The sequence below is a fragment of the Phasianus colchicus genome, chromosome 12 (genome assembly GCF_987193195.1).
Source record: "Phasianus colchicus chromosome 12, bPhaCol1.hap1.1, whole genome shotgun sequence".
Lineage (NCBI taxonomy): Eukaryota > Metazoa > Chordata > Aves > Galliformes > Phasianidae > Phasianus > Phasianus colchicus.
Window position 1 is genome coordinate 15,826,166 of NC_143447.1, and position 23,303 is coordinate 15,849,468.

Genomic DNA, 23,303 nt, shown 5'->3' on the forward strand with positions numbered 1-23,303 from the left:
CTTTTGCTTTTTTTTTTAAGCTTCTCTCTCTGTTACCAAACTTTTCACCCAGATCATCACAACAGAAGCAACAACAGCTGTTCTACCATAAAAAAATGTGTTTTTAGGAGAGAAGACCAGATCTCTGAAAGAGATTAGCTCCTGCTTAGGCATCTATAGGAAAAGTACAGCATTTCAGAAGTTCTCAACGTTCAGAAAGTTCCATTTTCTCCAGATCACGTAATTCTTTTGCAGCCAGGATGGATTTATTCCTGCCCTAATCAGGAACATCGTGCTGCTCAGCTCGAAGGCCTGCAAGGCCTTGGGCTGCAGCCTCAAAGCACCATCTCTCTCACAGATGTGCAATCAAAAGGGCTGCACAGGAAACGTGTTTTACCTTCCTCAAACACCAGGGGCTTATTTTGAACTACATGCAAATAGACACAGGATTCAGTAATCTCTGCCTCTGAAATTGTTGGTAGGGTTTCTTTGGAGGAACAGTGCAGACACGCCATATCTTAAATGGTGGCAATCCTAGCATACATCACCACATGTTTTTTTTTTCACAGATAAACCTCTGCAATCAATAACCCAATACCACAGACATCAAGAATAGAATAAATTCAAACACATGAAATGATATAGAAATTAGTTGTGAGAGGTGAGGATAGGATGGATGTCCTTTAAGGTAAGGACAATGAAGATGAAGCAGGGACAGGGAGGTGATTGTCCGTCTCTACTCTGCTCTTGTGAGGTCCCATCTGGAATACTGCATCCAAGTGTGGAGCCCCCAGTACAAAAAATACAGGGAGCTGTTGGAGAGGGTCCAGAGGAGGGCCACAAAGATGATCAGGGGACTGGAGCACCTCCCCTATGAAGACAGGCTGAGGGAGCTGGGCTTGTTCAGCCTGGAGAAAAGAAGGGTGCAGGGTGACCTCAGTGCAGCATTTCAATATCTAAAGGGAGCCTACAGCAGGGAGGGGAATCAACTCTTTGAAAGGGTAGATAACAGCAGGACGAGGGGAAATGGTTTTAAGTTGAGGGAGGGAGATTTAGGTTGGACATCAGGGGAAATTCTTTACAGAGACAGTAGTGAGGTACTGAGGCTGCCCAGAGAGGCTGTGGATGCCCCATCTCTGGAAGTGTTCAAGGCCAGGTTGGATGGGGCCCTGGGCAGCCTGGTCTAGCATTAAATGGGGAGGTTGGTGGCCCTACCTGTGGCAGGGGGGCTGGAGATTCATGATCCTTGAGGTCCCTTCAATCCTGGCCATTCTGTGATTCTATGTGGTTTGGTGGGCATCTATGATTGCCCACAGACCGAACTGAAAAAGGCCCAATGGGACGTGAAGAATCTTGACAGCTCAGTTACCTCTATGGTTCAGAGTATTTTTTATTCAAATGCTTTTAATGTCCTTTCCCTCCTCTGAGCATCCTGATCAAGCTGTAGATGTCCCTGTTCATTGCAGGTGAGTTGGACTAGATGGCCTTTAAGGGTCCCTTCCAACTCAAAACCATTCCATGCTTTTATGATCTTGATTCTTAGTGAGCCATGAGTTCAATCCACCCAGGTCCACTTCCAATCACTTCAGGATCATCCAGGCCAACCTGACCAGCCTGTGCCCCTGCCAGGGTCTCTCTAAAATGCGTTTGCTATGACTCAAGCAGCAATCTCAAACCACAGCTTTTAGTCAGTCATCCTTCAAAGGTTGTGAAGACTGCAGAGCACCGGAAAAATTAAAAAAGCCACTTTGAACCAAACACATACAAGAGGACTAACAAAGTTGTAAATAACATCACAGCCCTGGCAGGAAGAAGCAGAATGCATGCTTTATGTTTTTGGTTGTGGGTTTTTTTTGTTTTGTTTTGTTTTTTTGTCTTTTCCTTCTGAGAGTGTCTACTTGTCACCATTTCAGTGACATGTTGGACAGTTTCCCCCAGCTGAAATATTTTTCTAGGATCTTTGAGTTTTTAGATTCCCTTTGAATCCACTGTACCACAGGAAGAGGAAACCATTGTATCTAGGATGGAGTCACAAATGCATGCTCTTCCCCTACCAATAGCTCAGCTATTGTTATCCTGCAAAATCCTTTGATTTAGCACCAAAACTTGGCCACCCCCACTGCAGTTGCTCAAAGAAGTAGCAGCCAAAGCAAATGATTTTTCCCAGCCACAAAGTCTGCAGGGTGAAGAGAGCTTTTAATTTCTGTGCATGTTAATTTTTCAGTTTGGTAAGTTTCATTCTTGCTAGAACATCTCTCTGAGACACTTACAGACAACCCAAACGTGGTGAAAATCAAGGGCTAATGAAGGACCCTTAAACTCTCTGGTGTTGGTGAACATTCAGTCAAATTATTTTTAAAATAATATTTTACCTGACAAATCACATGCAGTTCTTTGGATTCACCCAGAGCCATTTACAAGACGCAGGACTACCTGAAAACAAACAAAGGAAATAAGAATTTACTTTGCTAGATACTTGCATATATTTTGCCAGAGACCTGGCTGATAGACATAGAAGAGACCTGAATCTGGGGATCCCATGTCTGAGGTGGAAGTTGTGCAGCAGTTATGATGGCTTTAGGTTTTATATAGCTGTAGGTATTGTTCTGATGCAACTCTGGAAAACGTTTCTTAGTTTACTTTTATTCATCATAATTCAAAATACATTTCTAATCAATGAACTTCCACATAAAATAAAACTAAATCAACCAATTTATCTCTAGATAATGAAGAAAAATGAAGGTGTCTTTAAATTTCTGTTTTGCTTAATTTCTTTCAGGGACGTGAATTTGTGTCCCAGCTGAGTTTAACAACTAGAAGACATCAGTTACTTTGTGATGGAAGCACAGAGCTATGCTTTTTAGCAAAGAGACATGCAATGGTCAAATAAATTCAGAGGTAATTTTTTGAATGTTCCATTGTTTTTTTTCTTTTTTTAGCTATCCATTTCCAGTGTCTTCTGGTAGTGGCTGTGTGTAATGAACTAATCTATTCTTTATCTCTTTCTCTCTCTCTCTCTTTTGTTTTTTAATTGACTTTTAAGATGCCACATTTCTGATGAAGCTATGGAAAATAGAACATATTCCATTTACTCCAGGGTGGAAAAGTTGTCTTATCCTGGAAGTGTATTTTCTCCCCAAAAAGCAGTTTTTAGCAGTTAAAAATGCAAACCAGATTTTCTAGTATTCTGCAGCTTCTTATCTCCTGATGTTAAGTCTGGTTCATCACCATGAGATGAGCAACTCCCTTGCTATGTCTTATTTCTTCATTCTGATGCCATCTTCACTACTCTATCTTTGTCTGCCCTTCTCACACATGCACCTCAGCATTTTGTGAAAACAACCAGATTTACACTCAAAACTCCACCAGGTGACTCTTGTAGTCTGTACAGTGTTGGACAGAGTTTTCCACTTCAGTCCCAGGGCAGAGAAAAGAAATGGCATTTCTCCAAGCAGAACTCAAAACTTAGATCAAGTTTTCTTTCCTTTGCTCCACCTTTTCCAAGACAGTTTTCTCAGTGAAAACATTACAAAAAATACTAACAACTGATTTGATTAAATCAAGACTTGCTTTCCTTTTTTTTTTTTTTTTTTTTTTTGAGAATTGTTAATAAAATCACACTTCTAAAAAACCAGGACGGAATGTAAATGCTGCACTAATTTAATTACACTTTGGCGCTGGGAGACACTAATGTAAATATTCTGGTGAGTAGGCCTAAGACACTTGAAGTAATTACTTAAAGGCTTCCTTTCAAAGAATCTCCCCCTTTTTATTAAATGCCTTTTAACATTAGCACTTTCTTCCTGACAAATTAAATGAAATTTCATTACTCTCCCTGACTTAATGGCATGACGCTGCCTGCTGCAAGTGCAAGTTAACCCTCTCTGGACAGAAGACACAGCGTTGGTGTATTCTGGTTGTTTCTAGGTGTCACCACAGCCTGAGCATCCTCCTGGCAGCCCATCATCATCCTCATTCTTGTCTACAAGTTTTGCTTTACACTCCATATTTCAGAGTGTCCCAGCTATTGGTTCACAGCTGCCTGCACACCGAATCAACTGCTCAGAATCGGACGGTATCCAACTCTTCAGTTACTCCAACTTCAGGAAAGCTCAGTTTGTGGCTGGGTGCTTAGATTATAGGATACTTAAGAGACATATCCATAAAATTCAGATAATTTATGAAGCCTTTTTGTAGAATTAATAGAGATCTAATACCAAATTTATATTTGTTTTGATTATTCAGCTTAGTAGCCCACGATTGCAACATTTCACGACACTACAAAACTTTCTAAAATATCACAGTTCAGGCACCTTTAGCACCAGTAGATTTTCATGTACTCACAAAGAGAATTGAGAGAGAAGTTATGTTACTAATCAATACTAGTGAGAGCAGATTTAATTTTTGATCAAAGTCCACTTGGCTAGTCCATTTTGTAACTTTTTTTTCCCCCCTTTTTCATTGATTTCTCTTTAAATTAAATAAAAGTTGGGTCAGGTATCTCCTCTTTTATTTACATGCCCACATAGCACACAAAAGTCCTATTAGACCAGCTTCTGGGCAAGGAAAATAGTGACAAACTGTACCATGCTGTTTACAGATTGTCGCCACAGCAATAGAAGCTTTTAAAACATCCATGAGAGCCAATGTTCATAAGCTGGCAAAGAAAGTGAAGAAGCAGCAAAACAACAGCTCTCTGTGCATGACTGAAGGGAACTGCATCTTTCGTATGTCTCCCAACATCACTCCCAGTATCCTGGCAGGTTGGGGCTCTCTTGGTTCTCTGATGGATTCACCATTGGAAGCTGTAACAGTTTTACCTCTCAGACAACTTCCAGTATTGCCAGGCTACCACTACAGTAGCTGATTTTGCCTCTATCTTTCTTTTTCTTCTTACATTTCCCTATAATTTTGAGATTACCAAAGGACTGTTCTAAAGTCAGCCAGCTGCCAGATGTGCTTCACATTGCCATTTCCTACACTGTGTTTTCCTTCTAGTTCTCTATCTCCTGAATTGTTGTCACTCTGGGTATTGCTGTGTGAGGAAAGGTACAAAGAAAAATACGGCCTTTCCTTGAAGGGTTCAGATGTTGCCTCCAAATGCAGCTGATGGAGGGTAGATGGCTTCAGCTGACCATCACTGCCACCTCCCCAGCTGACATCTCTCAGGCAGGATTAATGCAAAGCCAGCAAGTTTGCACTGTTTCATCCCAGCTGAGAATCTGCCCTTACATATAAATAAGGAAAAAAGTTCGGCTGCCATACCCGAATCAATCCTGTCCTGTCCAATGAAGCTGCCAGCAGCAGAGGAAATGTATGCTAGTTTTAATCATGGCTTTTAAAAGTTATTTAATGAAAAATTACCTCTTCTGAGCATGCTTCACCCATAGTACATGAGTTACTGGTGCCAAGTTCCATCTTGTCACAGATGTCCTTTATCAGAACGCAGAGTTTTTGGGAAAGAAAAAAGGGCCTTGCAAACTCAAGTTCACATGGAAAATTTTTTTTGGCAAAGTCCATAGGTCAACCTATAAAGAAAGAAAATATCTCTGTTTTCTTCTGCAGAGTTATCAGATTTTGAAAAGAGAGCTTTCTCCTCTTGTGAGGTCCAGGTAAAAGTTCACCCATTCCCTGGCTGCTTGCTTCTGACAAACAAAAATTAAGGACCTGAAAATAACTATTTTATCTGAAAAAATGCTAAACATCCCAAAACAAACATTCAGCTGTGCCGCTGCCAAATTCCACAAGTAAGAGAGCTGCAGGCTGAGACAGCTCATGCCTCACTGGGGAATAATGGGTAAAGTTTGGCCAGCTGCCCCTTCCAGGCCTTCAGGGACACACAATCCAATTGCAGTGTCTTAGCGGATGTGAATTTCAAGGTTACACCTGGGTGTTCAAGGGCAGGGCCAAGTGTAATCGGCACTTAGATCATAGATTAATCTTATTTGCCATCTATTAGGTTTGATTCTTGCTTCCCGCTCTCCCTCCCTAAAGCCAGGATTATTGTGATAGTTTAAGATAATGGATTCTAACGGAAGAAAGGTCACGCAGGCATTGAGATTTGGAACCTTAAGATAATATGATTAATCTAAAAGCTTCTTTCTAAAAGGGGAGGGGACACTCTCATACATTTAATTGAGGGGAGAGAGTGAGAGAGAGGGATGGAATTAGCAACATGGAAGGAGGAGTGAAGGCTCCTACTTTTTGTCAACTGCAATTAATTAACACAGTGAGGAAGTACTTTTCATTCATTTTCAAGATGATAAACCAGATCTGTTTTGTTTTTTTTCTTTTTTTTTTTTATCCCTAAAAGCGATTATTATTCATTTTTTAATATTTTTATGGAAAATCATAAATTGCTAATAAACATGCATATTGATTTTCACAGCAGCATACATAACAAATGTAAACCATCTGGTGCACACTCAGATATATACGTACAAATTCATACCACTGAGGAATGGAAATTGCTATATAAATGAGATATTCTACTATCAGGTGCTTGGCCTTTATAGGTACTGTAAGAAAACCCTACAGTAGAGAAATGGAGTAATAAGTTTGTAGTAGTAGCCAAAACGTTCTGTGGACTGTAGAAAGAGACTCACTGTCCCAAAGAACCAGCAATCCTATATTGCTGTGCAGTACTACATAATAAAACCTTTCCTTAGTTATTTATACTGCCTGAGATTATCAGATTAAGGAATTTGTGAACAAAGAAATGGTCTCTTTGTTATTTATGCTGTTTATTTGCTTGAGAATTTGGATAACCAAACATAAAATAATCAAATCATATCCTTATGGTTTGCACATGTCGTTCCAATACCACAGGAATTATAAAAAACATTTTTGAGAAATGTCTGTCATATTTCTATTTCGTTTTTAAATCATAAAAATATCTCTCTTAAGATTTATAAACAACCACCAAACAGCAATAAATATTTTACAGGCCCAAATCAAAATTGTTATTAACAGCCCTTTAAATATGATGAGCCTGGCCACCCACTAACAATAACAAAATGCAAATAATTTTAGCTGATTCCTGGCTTTGATGTGTTTTGAGTGCCCAAGTTCACATATCCCATCCTTTCTTTGCTGATCATGGGGATCACAGGGGTTTTTGCCAGTCAAAAATAAATAAATAAATAAATAAATAAATGAGATAATGACTTGTATATACGACAGTGATCCCACTGTATTGGACTTTATCAATCAAGTAAAAATCATAGTTTTATGGAAATAAATCAATAGACTCGGAGATGTCACAGTATTTTCCTCTTGCAGGGAACCAGATGGGGTTTTATATGGCTGGTTTCTGCTGGATGGATTTAGAAATTTTCAGTCATATCTTCCCTGAAGCTCTGTGGATCAGCCCCAGAATTCAAGCAGCCAAAAATGTACCCTCTTGCTATTAGACCAGGTTCATTTCCCCAGAACTCACTTCTCACGGGGTGCCTTTCTGGAGCAGAATCACACTGCAGCTCCTATCCCTGTGAGGATGTAGGGAGTTAGCATGCATCGTATGGAGCCTCTCATTTTAATCCTCTCTTTTCCTGACCAGTTTTGTCCCTTTTTACAATATATCCTCTCAGATCCTACGTGAAAAGAAGGGCAGAAGAATTTCCTTTCTCCCTGACCTTGCAGTCTAACTAAGAAGTACTGGTGAGATTATTCCTAGAAACTCAAGAACCAAACCAAGTGTTACTGCTGCCGTGGCTGAAGGGTAATGTAATTAGAACTTGAGCTACGACTGCTTAATACAACCTGTAATAATAATATATGTCTATCATCATTCAGAGCTATTCTAAGACTCAGAGCAGTATTAAAAGCCATAGGAAATAATTAGTAGTGAAGAGGAATCATGAGTTGCTGGGTGCAGCATTCACACAAGAACCAGCTGCAGATGGCTTTAAAAATGACTGTCTCCAACATATGCCATCACTGCAAGATCATCTATGGATAAGTTAATATAAGGAAAGATAAAATCTCAGGAATGGATTCAGCTATATATTAAGCTATATAATTCTGCGGATCACTGAGGTTAGGACATTAAGCTGAAGGAGGAGTGAGGGAGGATGGAGCACTTAAAAGCTGAAAGTAGGTATGCACAACTCAGTTGGTTGCTGCAGTTCTTATACTCATTTTGTGAAAATGCGAGTATTTACCAGCTTATATTGCCCTGTAAAATGTTTTAGGATATCATGTAGAGCAGAAAATAGAGACAGATTCTCCATAGAATTATAGCAGTGAGAGTGGCTGAAGCTCTTGGGAGAACGCAGATCTGCAGCTGCAGAGGGTTTCTATTTCTTTTGGAGAGGTGCTGAACAGGAATAGGTGGATTGGTCACAGCCAGTAACAGACAGACACACAGACCTGTTGGAAACTCAGAGTCCTTATGACATACTTTGCAAGGAGCCATGTTAATTGTGCATAAAAAATTGAGAGCCTCTATGTTGTTCATTACAGTTCTAATTTCCCTCCACAGGAGTGTCATATTTTTGATGGCATTTTAGCAATGTTGTCATTACATCCCTCAGAGAATGTATTCAGAGGATAAATGCTGATTATAGAAAAATAAATATATGGGCTAATACATGTTTAAATAAAAAAAATGATTGCTACATGAAAACGTAAAAAGGTATAACTAAAGGTGAGGTATAATTAAACTGCATGAAATTCAGCAGTTTGGACTGAAGAGCACAATCCTATGAAACCTTGTCCAGGAAAGCCAGACATGTAAAAGCACAAGCTGAATGTCAAATCCACAGGCAATTCCACTCGCCTCTACATATAGGTAAAAGCTCAGGCCCATCCTGTTTTGGCAGTACTTACAATTCTGTGGCTTTGAGGTATGAGGACTTCACTCATCTCCCTCAGAATCAGGCCCTGTGTTTCTAGAGGAAGGTGTTTCAGCAACTGACTCCAAGTTTCATGTTCAAACAGCCCCAAAGTTTTAAAAGAAAAATACTGAGATGTGTTTTCTTTTGCATTCCCCTACATACAGTTTTAGTGGGAGTTATGACCCAGACATCTTCCCTGGAAGGTCACTTGGTTGAAGAACCATAAAGGGATTTTTGCTGCGACATTCAGCAGAAGTCCTGCCCCAGTAGAGCAGCATCAGCAAAACCACGGACAGTATTTTCCTGTTGGTAGACAAGGTGAAAATACTTCCCATGGGAGGGGTCCTCTAATACTACCCAGAAATGAATTAACACCCAATGGGTGTAAATACTGGGTACTTCATCATTCTCACCCTCATGATACCTAATTTTTTTCCCATAAAGGCCTAACATGCATGCAGCTTCTAAACAGATATCAAAAAAAAAGATATCAAAACTAGAAAAGATCTCAAGATGCAAGTTATTGAAATAAATTATAGAACTTATTATTCAAAAAACAAAAAAAGAGTGAAATACAAAATAAACAGTCTTTCCTGTGTGGAATAGGCTTTTCCCTCTCCTTTAAATCCATAGGGTGATCTGTAGAGACATTGTGGATTGCACAGACATCTACAGGCTCTCTATGGAAGATCTCTTTGCTACCCACCAGAGACTAGAGGTGTATGTGGAAGTGTTGGTCCCCATTTCTTCTCCATTCCCATAGAACTGAGTCTTTAAAAACTGCTGTCATGAGAAAACTGCCTGGATACTTTCAATCAACACAGCAGATTACGTTTTAGCAGAATATTTCTTCACTCCTCCCTCATTCAGCCGCTGGGCCTTGTGTATGTTATTCACCTTCTTGGAAGTAGTTGTCAGTTCTTTTGAGCTTCTCCAGAGAAAAAGCCTCTGCCTAATATATGATGTGCTTATTCATCCCAGACGTAGGGCATATCATTCTCAAATGACTGACAAGCGTTCTAAAATGAAGAGAGCTCCAAGTGTGCTCTAATAGTGATGGGAAGCATTTCTAGTCAAACATAAAGCAAATTAATGTGAGCCCCCACTGCACCTTTAATCTGGAAATGTCATAAAGTAATAAGCAGAGTGACCCTGGCAATGTCTAAGGTTGGATTTCAATAGATTTACATCTTAAAGGGCAACTACATATTTTTAAGTAGTCGGGGCCCAAATTCAGAGCCTCTCTTCCACCACTGCAAATCTGGAGGGACTCCACTGACTTCAGGTACAACAGATATCAGAGGATGATCTTATTTTATAAGCTTTCATGACAATAATGCTCATCCCTAAATCAGCCACCAGCTTCCCCACCAAAGAAATTTTAATCCTTTCAATCTCTTTCATTATCTTAAGAAGGGGCAGACTCTGGCTCCGCATGTCTCATTTCAAACTAGTTTCATTAGAAGTATATTTAATTAACGCACCCTTTTGATTAGCATTCAGAATGAAAAGCTGTTTTGCACAGCTCCCAAATCAGAAGATTCAATAATACACATGAAAAGAAATAGGCCACAGGTCATATTCCAGCCAAGAAGTAGCAGTTTTCATCCAGAAATAGAGTATGAATCCAGAGCTTCCTATTACTGTAGTAATGCTATATTTTCCAGGTAAGTAAATAGTGAATATACATAGAAAATACTCAAAGCAATGACCTTTGAGAAAATTCTTTAACTTGTTTTACCCACACACAAACATATACATGTTGAGGGGACTGGTCATCCATCTCTTTTCTCCATCAATCTTATTTAGAACCCTCTTTCTACCTCCTTAACACCTAATTAAGATAGAGGAGAGCAAGAAACCCTGACTAGATTCAATATTCATCGAGCTAATTATATGCCTAAAGGGGTGAACATTGATGATGAAGACCAAGTGGCAGTAAGTTTCTTCTCAGAGCTCTGCAGTACAGTGTACAGTAAAGCTGAGGTCCTCTGTTAATGTCTGCTCCCATCCTGGTGATCCTGCTGCATGTTACATGGAGCCACCCCTGACTGTAAGACATGGCATTGGAAAAAATCTCTTTTGGCCATGCTTGGGTGTGTTTTCTTTCTCCTAATGGAAAGCCAGCGTGATTTAATGTGAATGCACCTGTGGCTCAGGTGACCAAAGCCTAGGAGCAAAACAAGGAGCCAAGCAAAATGACAGCATTGCCTGACAGTTCCATTTCCTGCAAAAGCAGAGCTCAGCTGTAAGAGGTATCCCATGTTCAGAGAACGTAAACTAAGGAAGCATTAAAAGGCTAATACAATTCAACGATTTACACCAAGATTTCTTGTTGAAGACATCTATTTTCTTCTATGCTAGGGAAAAAAGATGCATTTTTTGCATTAATCCCCTACTCTACTTGCCATTTTCCCTAAAACACAGAAAATTATCAAGATTGAAAAAGGGAAGAAAGGCATTGAGTAGCAGACATATCATTGTGTTTGTGTGCTTTCACTCAATATAGGATTACATTTCATTTTAAATCATTCCAGGTTTTGGAAGAAGAGGAAAATAAAAGGAAGAAAAAGGAAAAGACACTGAGGTAATAGGCTTTTCCCTAGGGGTTCCAAATAAAGACGATTTTACAATATTCAAATAGGTATGTCAACCAGGTATGGTTTTGCTTCTTGAAATTCCAGTCACTAGTACCACTCCAGCAAGGAGGCTGAAAGATAAAGGTGTGCAAAAGCATCAACAGGAGACAGAGCAGGGAAGGGAAGACGGATCCTTTGGATCATCGGCCACAGGCTGGCAATGTAGCCCCGAGGCTGTTGCGAAGCACCCAGTGTTCTGAAGCATCAGGCACAGCTCCTGTTTAAACTAGCAGGATTGGCAAGAGCCACACACCTCTGGAGGGATGGGGAAGTCAGGCTCTGAAATGTTATGGTTTCCCCCAATGTAAAACGGGGTTAATCATACATCCTTAACTCACAGGGGTGTTGTGAAGATTGATCAGTTAATGTTTGTACAGAGCTTTGGAAATGTAAAGTGCTATATAAATGCTAAGGATTATTATGTTCCACTCTTTCTCTGCAGCTGAACCCTTTGGGGAAAAGCAAGAAAAATCTATTAAAAAGTGCGACTTGCATTTTATATCTCTGATTCTTTTTCTCTACCTTGATGCTTTTAGTAACTTGGGTGAAGGCGGGGGGTGGTGGAAATCTTCAAAATGGGTTTGAGGGCTCACATTCTGATTCCTTTACCAGTCTCCCTCACCAGTAGCCAACCTCATTTTCATTCATACATATTTAAGGTGAGATCTGACATCCTTTTCAATACATACATATACCTGCAGTTAGTATCTGGGTCCAAACTAGATTTCCTAATGCACAATTTGTCCCTAATCTATTCTCTTTCATGTCAGCAAGGCCATAGATCTCATCAGCTAGATCTGCTTCAGCTTTATCTTCTCCCAGGAATTGGCCACTGGATGATTAGCCTGGCATGTAAGCTAGTCCATCCCTAAAATGAGGTTAAGGAAAACGTTTCACCCTGTGAGAAAAGGTGTTTTGCTCCTGCTGACTCATATCTCTGGGCCCTGAGTGTAAGTTCCGTAAGTAGAAGATACCATTGGAAGATATTCTTAAACTTTAAGTTGTGAAAAGAAACAAAGGGCGTGAAGGGAATTTCACCCATCAAGACCAAGAGTATCTCCAGAGTTACTGAGCCAAATACCTTCTGCCCTCTCATGCAAGATAATACAACTATATCCAAAGAAACCTTCTCCTAGAACTAAAGCTCCCACCTGCCATATAAAAGCTTTAGACCATACAAACATAGGGTGGCAGTAGATGTGCCTGTGTTGTGCAATTACTCTGGGCACATCCTACAAGAGGGGTGACTCCTTCCTAGAGGTCACCCACACCAAAGATTCAGCATCTCACTCATCTTCATAGAGAGAGAATAACCTCATCCTCTCCCAGCCATCTTGCCACTTTCAATTGGACTTTCAGTACACTGAAACCAGTGTCTGTCGGTCATCAGAGATGGTAACCCCTTCAGATGCAAAGCTGATTAAGTTGCTTGTGATCACACAAGGATTCGATGCTAAACATGAGCAGCTGGCACTCACACGCACGCACCAGCCCAGGGCAATTCACAGCAAGTAAGCTGCATCTCCCAAGAAGAAAAGGAAGAGGAAAGCAAGACTCAGGATAAGCATTTCCAAATTAGAAAAGTATCAGGGTGGGGAATTAAACTTTCATTTGCAACAGTAATTAAAACAGAGGATTTACAAAAATAAAGAAATTTAAAGAAAGACCAAACTGCAATACAAATAGTCTGAATAATACACTTTGTCTCATACTGATGTCACTGCAACAAGGTTTTAATAAAGCAATGGACCTTTCTTTTAAGCTATACCTCCTCTCAACTAAAATCCTCTGCAAGTAAAAGCTTTATTATCTCCAATTTCTTGGCAGCCACTGGAGGAAAGGTCACTTAATAAAGTGCATTTATTCCTCATTGCAGAAAAACAATATGTCATCCCTGTGTTCATTATTTACCAAATTGTCGTCATTTTTTTTCTTCACCTGCTAGGCTTTTGGCTATAAAAATAAATAATATTATAAAACGAAGCCAGATATTTTCAGGCAGCATCAGAATTTGTCAAACCAACTCAGTTCACAGAGAGTAAAAGAGAATGAAAATCAGAGTGATGGTGCTAAATGATCCATCTTCAGGAAAAGATATACAGTTAGAAATGCAGACAGGGAGAGGACTGACTTTAAATACACTGAGAGTCATAAACTGTGAGTGCAAGCGCTGATAACAGCTCAAAACGCATGATAGATAAAGGCTAGAAAAAAAAATTTAAAAAGGAGAAGTAAAAAAGAAATAAAGTATTGCATCATTCTAGTATTTTCTAATCCTTTGATAATGAGGCACTTGTCCAGAACAAAATTCAGATCAGAATCTTCTCGTTAAGGACCAGAGCCTATATTTTCAATTAACAACTCACTGAAAATAATAAAGTTTTAAAGCTCCAAGTTGATTACAGATTGCAGGATCTTTGAAGACAGTATCTAAGAGAACAAACACTCAACAGGTCTCAAGACATAAGCTCCCAGGCAGTTAAAATAAAAAACAACTTTCATATGTTACAGATTTGTACTTTCAACTTTGTAGTCCTCATCGCAGAGTTTTCCAACCCCAGCCTCTCTGTTTCACCTGCGTATATCCCCAGTCTTAAGAAGAATTAAGTGAGGCTGATGTTTAAAATATTACATATTGCAGCACTATTTTTTTTTCTGCTAACATTTGAATTTTTATCCCCAGCATTTTTCAAGCAACTCTAGACAGAACTAATAGAATATGTGCCTACCACATCTGTGACTTTTTAATTTGTGTATGTTGCATCCTACTTCTCTCCATCTGCTTGTTGTCTTTAAGCTATGATGGTGCAGCAAGTCTTACACGAGCGGATGATGAGGGGTTGGAGTACGTCTGCCTACATTCCCTTTCCAAATCAGTCCCCTGAAAAAGTATATGTCCCTCTGTCCTTCCCAGTGCCAAGATGTAGGCACTGAGATCTGGGGCTGGGGTGAGATTTTGTGACAACAAGGCATACTTTAAAATACACGAGAATCCCTGTGTTGCAGATGTAAGTGCAATAAAAGGGCCTTACCTGGAGGCACTGTGAATTTCTATTTTGGTTTTAAACAGTTGGGCTGGAAAAACCCTGCTTCTGCATATAACATATCTACCTCCAGGCTATGTGGTGTAGGTGGAAGTTTTGGTTGCGTATACAGTGTAAAACCAAGCCTTTAGGGGGTTAATATGCCATCTTGAATAACTCCTTTGGTTGAAGTTTATTAAATCCAGCCAGCAGACTGTCTGATTGCTAATAGGATTTCCAGTGTAATATCTCCTTGTAAACAAAATACTGCACTTATCTGCTGGACATCTACATTGCACGCATATGTGTGTGTGTGTGCGCGCGTAGCCCTTTGGATCTCTTCTCTGCATTTATTAAACATCAAGAAATAATCCTCTCATGGTGCAGCCAAAAATAAAATGCGAAAACTCTTTAAAGCAGCCTGTAGGAGGCAAAGCAAATCCCCATAAAGAGCAGGTCCTTGGAGTAAAATGGAAGTTCTTCAGAAAGCACATAAAGACTTTTCGCCTTTTATCCGTACAGAGAGCAGTGTTATCTTTCTTTCCCCTCCATCCACCCTTTCCTCTTCTCCCTGCATCCCACAAATACGCATAGATTTGTTCTGCCATTTGATCTTGTGCCTTGTGCCCCATGCCCCTATCACATCACAGTGACCAGTGCCCCTCTGAAGTGTGTTCACTCTGTCACCATCACACAGTCAGCATTATCAAGCATTTTTATTCCCAAAAGGGCGACCATCACTTCTGACCACTACAGCATTTGCAGGGCGTCCTGTGTTAAGTTGTAGTGTGCAGGATTTCTTTAAGCTGCCATGGAAACTAGCACTAATGCTTTATTGTAACAGGGATAGAAGACAACTGGATTGCTTACTTTTTCCGATTTTCTTTCATTTCACTATGCATTTTCATGAGCCTGTTTTCTGTATTTAGATTCTTTCTGCTTCCAGTAGAACAAATTACCTGCATAAATTGATCTGATCAAGATATGTTGTATTATCAGATAATAATCTCTAATATGTCACTGCCATCTTAAGTCTGTGTATTTGAAATAGAAACCAGTAATGTGAAAATCCTCTGTTCCAATCCTGCTGCAGGACTTACAACATCTAAATCCACAATTACAAAACTAGAACACTCATGCGATATTATCGACATTAGCTAATGACACAACCACATATGTCAACTTGCTTGTTCATAGGTAACTTCATACAATTTTTCTCTGTCTCTTCCCAAATACTCTTACAGTAGGGGTGAGCTACAACACAAACAAGCAGCAGCAGCAGCCATAGTCATGGCAATACCCTGGAAGGAGGTAGACAAGGGGGTTGTTGGTGCTTTTCATCAAGAATTTTTTCTCTCCACATCTCAAGGCTCTGTGTTGACAGCAGTTGTAGTAGAGAGAACTTTATTCCCATAACTTCCAATTAAAGCATTTGAGCCTCAAGCATGAAAACTCTGAGTTTAGCTCAACACTCAAAGCCAGCCAGGATGGAACAAACATCCAACAAACCAAGAAGTTTTTCTGCTATGATTCAGCCTAATTTTATTTTTATTTTTTTTTTTCTAGCCAACTGAAATTGCCTCTCAAGAAGTATTTCAGGAGTTCAAATTCACAGAAGTGAATACATAGAGATACAAGTGCAATGAATTCCTCACATCCAAAACCAGACGCTTCATAGTTTTGCTGAAAACCACATAGACAATACTGACATCACCTTTTCTTGCTCACAGGTGGCCACTTTGAGGTCTTTCTTGTATATATGAGCAAGCAAACCCAAATTCTGACAGCAGAACTGAGGCATAGACTCTATATATTTAGCACATTTCTTGGTTGCCAACTCATAATGACAGCTATTAAACAGAGAGACAGCAGGAGTTCCCAATCTTAGCCTAGAAACACACAAGCATTATTATTATTAAAAAAAAATAAATTAAAAGCAAATAAGACTACCAATAGCAAACCTCACTTATCAAATGGCTAATATTATCTCATCCTGCAGTTTTAGCCAGCTCTCCCCAGCGATCTGCCAAATAAATACCATTCTTTGTTTCATCCAGATTGATCCTCAAATCAGTCTGCCCTCCACCCAGTTCCTATCTTCTGAGACACTAAATGTATCATTCCAGCACATTAGTGTAATTGCCTATAATAGAGATGTGCAGTTAGAGGTAATTTACATGCACATACGCCTAACAGTGCCCTCACATACTCATTGAGCGTAAGGGATGGCAGGTAGAACCTTGTGAATGAGTTAGATGAGCACTTCCTCATTATTATTCTCAATATATTTCTTAAAAGAAAAAAAAATAAAATAAAATAAAAGGAACAAAACGACAAAACTGACGTCAACATCATCTCCATGCACTTCTGCAAGGTACCACATTTGCACAATCACTTTCAGCATGAGCGCCAGCTTAGCCGACAGAACACCACAGAAGAGCTTCAGTGGGCAGTTCCACGGGTACAGGCCCTGTAGTTCATGGAAGCCTAAAATGATCAGAGTAAAGGCAACCTGAAGACTTCAATAATTGCTGAACCTGATTGTCTGTCACGTACTTGCTCCATCATTCTTTATTCAGAAACAGAAGATTCAGTATATAACTGGAATGATTTTCTGCACAAAAATACTCATAAAATCCTCCCAAATACCTCCTCAAGGTCTCCAGGTATAACAGAATCTACAATCTGTCACAGACTGAAAAAGTAGACTGGTAGAAAATCTAGCATTTTAAGATGCAAATTTTTAAATTTAGTTATTAATTCTACTGTCTCATCATCCTGTACTGCTTTTGTATTTAAAACACAAAGCCTACTTCCTCTTCCCAGTTGTCCACGCATTGTTCTTTGGCACATTGAGCTTGCTCCAACACACATGATAATGTGGTATGGCAAAATAAAAAGTTAGTACATGAGTTGAAATCCCTGAATCCGATTTTAAACCTGACCAGATTTTACTTTCTATTTCATTTAGAGCATCTACTCCATTGAGTCACAAGGCTGAAAATAAACCAAACCAAATAAACCAAATTTAAGATATGATTTTGAGCAGCTGAGGTTTCTCTTTTATACCTCACTGAGTAATTTGCAATGTAAAACTTCTGTCACAGAAGATTTTCATTCAGTGATTTTTTTATGGATCTTGCAATTCCGGAAGAAGGAACCAAAAGCCTATCCCAGAGGAGGCGTAAGGCAGGCTGCTTCTGCTGAGAACCCACTCTGGATTGTCAGGTGCTTTTCTAGCCAACCTTCAGAAAGTGCATGCCCGACATGATTTTAAGTCTTCCTTTGCATCGCATTTTTAAACCTCATCCCCACCAGCAGTTCTCTTATGGCTGGATCCTCTCCCTCTCACACTATAGAATAACCCTTGAAGCGGGGAGGAAATCTTTGCAAAATATCCTTCAGACTATGGGAGGCTTTAGGCTTAGTGTTGATGACTTTGGTGTCAATACACATCCTAAGCTAATTTCTTCTTCCTATTCCTATAGGGGATACTCCACGGAGGAGATATTTTGGGCAAGAGAGCTATGGCAAGGTTGTAGTCCCTGACTTGTCATCACAGGGAGATACTTGTATATACAGACCTAGTGAATGCATGACGGAATAGATTTTTTTGTTTTTTTTATGGCACAGATTTCATTTCATAAACTGAAATGCTTGATAAGTAATCATTGACTATTAATCAGTATTAGTGGTATAAATGGATTGGACAGAGGCAAGCAAATTTACACACACTTAAACAAGAAGCTTCCTCAGGGACTTCCCTCTTCTTCTTTGTTCTCCAGCGACAGGTACATTTTCTCTCTCCCGTGTAACTTCATCTTTATTGATTTTATAATAAACCACATGTTTCAGTGATCAGCAATTTTTTCAGATACAATGATAATACTTTGCTCTTATAGAATAATATTTGGCACTCTTGGCTTCTTTCAGCCAAGTATCTCAAGCACTTTGCAAGCTTCACTTACTTAATGCAGATCAATTACAGGCAGCACCTCTTTTAATAACTCTGCTTTTCCTTTGAGGGAATTGCATTTGGCAAACTTGAGTCGTGGCTCAGTGTTAACATAAACACACAAATAATCCAATGCAAACACAAACGACTTCCCTCGTTTACAAAAGGCAGCATGGCACATGGTATTAACCACTAATCCCAGCTTCTTTAGATTACTTTCCTTTTGGATTCCCCAGAAATGAAAATGTGCTCTGATTTTCCTTCCGCTATTTGTTGGGCTGGAGGAGCTGTCACCAGGAAGCCTGATTCTATTCCCACCTCTTCTCAAGTCAGCTGTCATCAAGGCCCTGACAAACTGCACGGCTGAAGCAGGATACCTCAGCCTCTTCTTTCCCATAGTTGGGGTTTCTGGATAAAGAACCACCACCACTGTTCTGCACATTATAAAACTTTTAGCAAGAGGCTAATGAAATGCAAAGCTTTCTATAAGACCAGCACTAGCCTTCCTATCAAATCATCTGAAATATTTATTTGCCCTCTTGAATAATTGATAGGGGCATCAGCTCTCCCGGTCAATTGATTTATTAAGGGACTGTTTGGAATTAAACAGCTTAAAGATATTAGATTTAGCAGCGACCTTGCTTGTTAGCATATTCATTTACCTACGGGAGCTCCCATTAGATATTGTTAATACATGACGTTCCCAGTCACGGCCTAGATCTCCTCAAATTGCATTAACACTGGGCTGTTTAGCCACAGAATAACAGGTTTGATTGAGTGCTTGGTCTTGGTGTAATTAGATTTCCCTAGAAAAGGGGGGGACTATTTTAATGCTGTGTGCGTTAAACTAGATATGTCATCAGCATTACTGTAATTGGCAAACAGGATCTTTGGAGACCTAGCTGTGTGTGAAGGTTCGTGTTTATGACTTGTCCTGCTATTGTCATAGATGCCATATAATAGCCCTGCTCACTTGCATATGCACGACACTGATAGAAAGTACCCAGCCTCTTTAATAAGCATCTCTTTTGAAATCGGTAGAATATTCTATACTAAATAATGGGATCAATTTATTGTTAGTTAAAATCTGCCAATTATTCCTCTGACTGAAAAGGTCACGAGTCTGGTTGATCAATGATGAAAACGTAGTGTGTGTGCACCCACGTGCTCATTCTATGGACCCATAAGATGTATACAGTGAGATGACTTCCCCTCCAGTGCAACTCTTCGACTTGTCCACACTGCAAACTTATTGGAGAATACCTTTACATTCCTCCTGCTGCAGTTTTACATCACTTCCACCAGGGCACATCTCCACTCATTTCAATTATTCCAGCATGAAGTATAACAACATAGCAGTGAACAGAGCACTTCATTTTTAATTACATGCACCTCGCTATAATTAAAATGCACGCAGGTATCAAATGCGTGCCACCCATGTCTAACTGTAGGCTTCCTTGGGGTCAAATTATTCCTCCAGAAGCACGTGCATGAAATTGCCATTGGCTTCTGTGCCAAATCTCCATTATAAGCATCCCTGCAATTCTATGATATGTGCTGGACATCTCGTTAGCAGGAACACTTGGAAACACCAGACAGAGTTCAGGGAAGAACAGCAAAAATCACAGGGCATGGGGAATTGCCATAAAACTGGAGAAAGCATAGGAATTTGCTGTGACTTAGAAAGGCCAAAACAGAGAAGCACGGTTAGAAGATGTACTCATCTGGTCTGTAAAGTTCAGAGTTCTCAGCATGGTCAATGGAAGCATTGTTTCCATCACCAGTTTGACTATAAAGATTTAGGATGGCTCATGAAAACACAGTTGTTCACAGTCAATTCAGGGAGCTAACAATGAGCTTGTGTTTGGAAACTACCGATGCAGTTACTAGGAACACAGAATTTACTTATTTATAGGAACACACACACGTATGACAACAGCTTGTTAGGTAAAACTTGGAATTAAAGTTACAGGTCAGGAGTCCAGATATAGGACAGTGCCCTCACTAAAGGAACTTTTATCACTATAGAAAAAAAGGGAAAAAAATTGCCCTCTTCCCAAAGACAGCACTAGGAAATGTCCTGGACAACATACCCAAATGGGAGATGAATCCACTGAAAATAAACCTTCAGTATTGTTATCTCATTTTCCCTAATGTTGTGTTCTTTAATGAATAGATTTATTCTGCCACTTCAACAACTGAGGAATCCAGCCTTTTTTTTTTTTTTTTTTTTTTTAAATTTCCCTTTCAGTGGGACAGAAATACTGGAAATGTTGTGGGAATGTTTTTTCTTTTTCTTTTTTTTTTTTCCCCTCTCCCCTTTCTCTAAAGCCAGATTATTTCACATGCCAAAGTACCATTCTTGGGAAAGAAGAGATTTCCAAGAAGGGTTCTGCACTCAGCCAAAGCAGTAAACAAAAAGAACAACAAAAGTCATTTACTCCTGAATGAGGGGATAAGAAGAGCTGAAGTTGGAGGAAAGGACTCGAGGCAATAAACTGGCAGGTGACTGGCAGAGACAGCTGCCTGAATATTTGAAACTGAGTTTTGTAAAATGTATTTATTTTATTTGCGCTCAAACATGCACTTATTAGTAACATGATCCTGCTGCTAAACGCCAGGTCAGGACAAGGGTGCTTTGCAGCCAGGGCTGCAGAGCTGAGCTCCAGACACGGTTACTCCATCCTGTTCCAACATGGGCAAACCAAGGCTGGGGAATGACAACTCTCAGTTACGCAAGCAAAAAACTGAAACAACTTGTATTTTCTCTGCAAGAAAGGCACCAAACTGAAACAGAACGACCCACCCACAGATTTCTATACTCAGGACCAGAGATGTCAGCATGCACTTTTACATTTGCGGGACCTGTGATGCTGCATTTCCTTGCTCCCGATGATCCTGGAGCTGAAGCAAAATGTAACAAGCAATATCTTTTATTTATTTATTTTCCGATCTTTGACAAATATTTTGAGTTTAACATTTGGGATTTTTAAAGTAGGACTTTAAAGAAAAGTCAAATCTCTGTCATATTTCAGTGCTGCAAATCCCAGGAGGACCAGGAAGGGAATCTAATCTTAAATGCAAAGTGAAACTGGCAACCTGACTCCCCCCTCAGTGAAAGGAAAACAACATAAAAATGCTACTGCAAGCAATAAATAACCCAGTAGATTTTTTTTTTCCATGTAACTAATCCACCTGATTTTTTTTTTTTTTTTTTTTTTTTAAATGGACCCACATAACTGATCAAGCCTTTACACAACCACTCTGCACCCAAAGCCACCTTCGCTCACAAAGCACAGCGGTGCACAAGTAGCCCCACGTTAATAATCAAATAGTCCCGGGCCAGCAATCAATTCAGTTCAGTGGTAAAGAATTTTGTGCTGTAAATAAAAAGTAGAATAAAGTGGAACTAATGATTTATCCCATGTTTTCCATGAATAGCTATTTCACTAGGCATGACATTGAACGAGTAAAAAAAGACAGACAGACTGGAAGTTGAATATAAACAGAGTACAGTTTGCATTCCTGGGCTGATGTTTTATTTAAAAACGCAATTTTGGTGGCTTTTTTTTTGTTGTTGTTAATAAGGGAGAAAATGAATATTTTCCAAATATTACTTTTCTCATTGGTTTATCTCATCTGCAAGAACTTATTTAAAAGAAGCAGGAGCTTTGTTTTTTTAACGTCTGCAGGAAAAGCAAGTATTCGAGTAGCACCAGCAGAAAGCACTGGCCAATCTTTAATCACTGCTTACCGATTTAGATCTGTTTTATTAGCAAGCAGCCCTTTTCCAGAAAGCTGATTTCTTGGCAGGAAGCACAGACTAATTGTGAGGACAGAGGGCCGTGTCCTGCAGCCTTCCTTCACCACACCACCTCCTCTGGGGCAGGCCAGCCCAGGAAGGCAGTTGGATTTCAGTGCCAGAGTTTGATCCAACAACGTTCATCTCCGCTAAGTGTGAATGAGTGCTAGATAGAAAGTACAGGGCTGGATACAAAGGACTCAACAGGGCATAAAAACAATACATAGTGCACACTCTCATAGGCAAGATGAGAACTAAAGAAGAGAGAATTTCATTCTTTGCATTGAGAGATCTCCCTCGTTCTTGATTTGTTTACGATTGTTTAAGTGTCAGCATAAAAATAATGGATTTGGGGAAAAAGACCTGCAAAAAACATTCCTTGGTTTAAAACAGTTTTTCACTCCCTCCCTTCTCTAGTCGCTATTTGTCACAGTCAACTACTGAAATCCTCTATTAATCGCTAAATCCAGATAATAGCGGAGGTGGGTTGGCTGACCTGTGAAATTAGGTCTGCATGTAAAAAGGAATTGAGCTGTGCGAGCTTTGGAAATAACTCTGTCGGTATTTACATTAGCATTTGAACATCAAAGATCTCCCCTGGGCTCCTCTAGGTGCCTCTAATCCAAGTACCAATCAAGCAACTCAGCTTTCCAAGCCAGCCAGCCCAGCTGGGAGACCCTTGGAGATATCCCAGCCAAGGGCAGGTGGAAAGCTCCTCTCTGGATGCCAGCCCCCAGGTTTCTGTAAGAGCGGGGCCTCAGGAAGCAAACTAACTCCAAGAAAAGAGGGGAGAATCAGCATTTTTATTTCACAGGAGAAACAGCCTATCCACCTGGCGGGCAAACGTGTGCACAAATTGTAATTACCGTCTTAAAAAGAAGCCTTAAAATTCACCAGGCTCAGCAGACTCTGTGGAAGTTGAAATTAAAAGGAGGGACTCAAACTGAATTTTGTCTGGTAACGTTCACTTGTTCATACATGCACAACACCACTGCCATTACAGCTGTATCTGCAGAATTCAAAGCACTGCTACTGCTTTGGCAAAAGTCCCTGGTGACCCATCTACGT

The 23,303-nt window shown here is 39.9% G+C and overlaps 1 long non-coding RNA gene across 1 annotated transcript in view; it reads right to left on the reverse strand.

Annotated features, from left to right (window-relative positions):
- The window catches only part of LOC116225576 (uncharacterized), a 28,134-nt gene that overhangs the window by 771 nt on the left and 4,060 nt on the right, over positions 1-23,303 (reverse strand). Inside the window, exons 2-3 of the long non-coding RNA XR_004166108.2 lie at positions 5,344-5,507; positions 2,352-2,412 (exon numbers count right to left, since the gene is read on the reverse strand). This is a non-coding gene — a long non-coding RNA (uncharacterized LOC116225576). The remainder of the gene's footprint in view (positions 1-2,351; positions 2,413-5,343; positions 5,508-23,303) is intronic.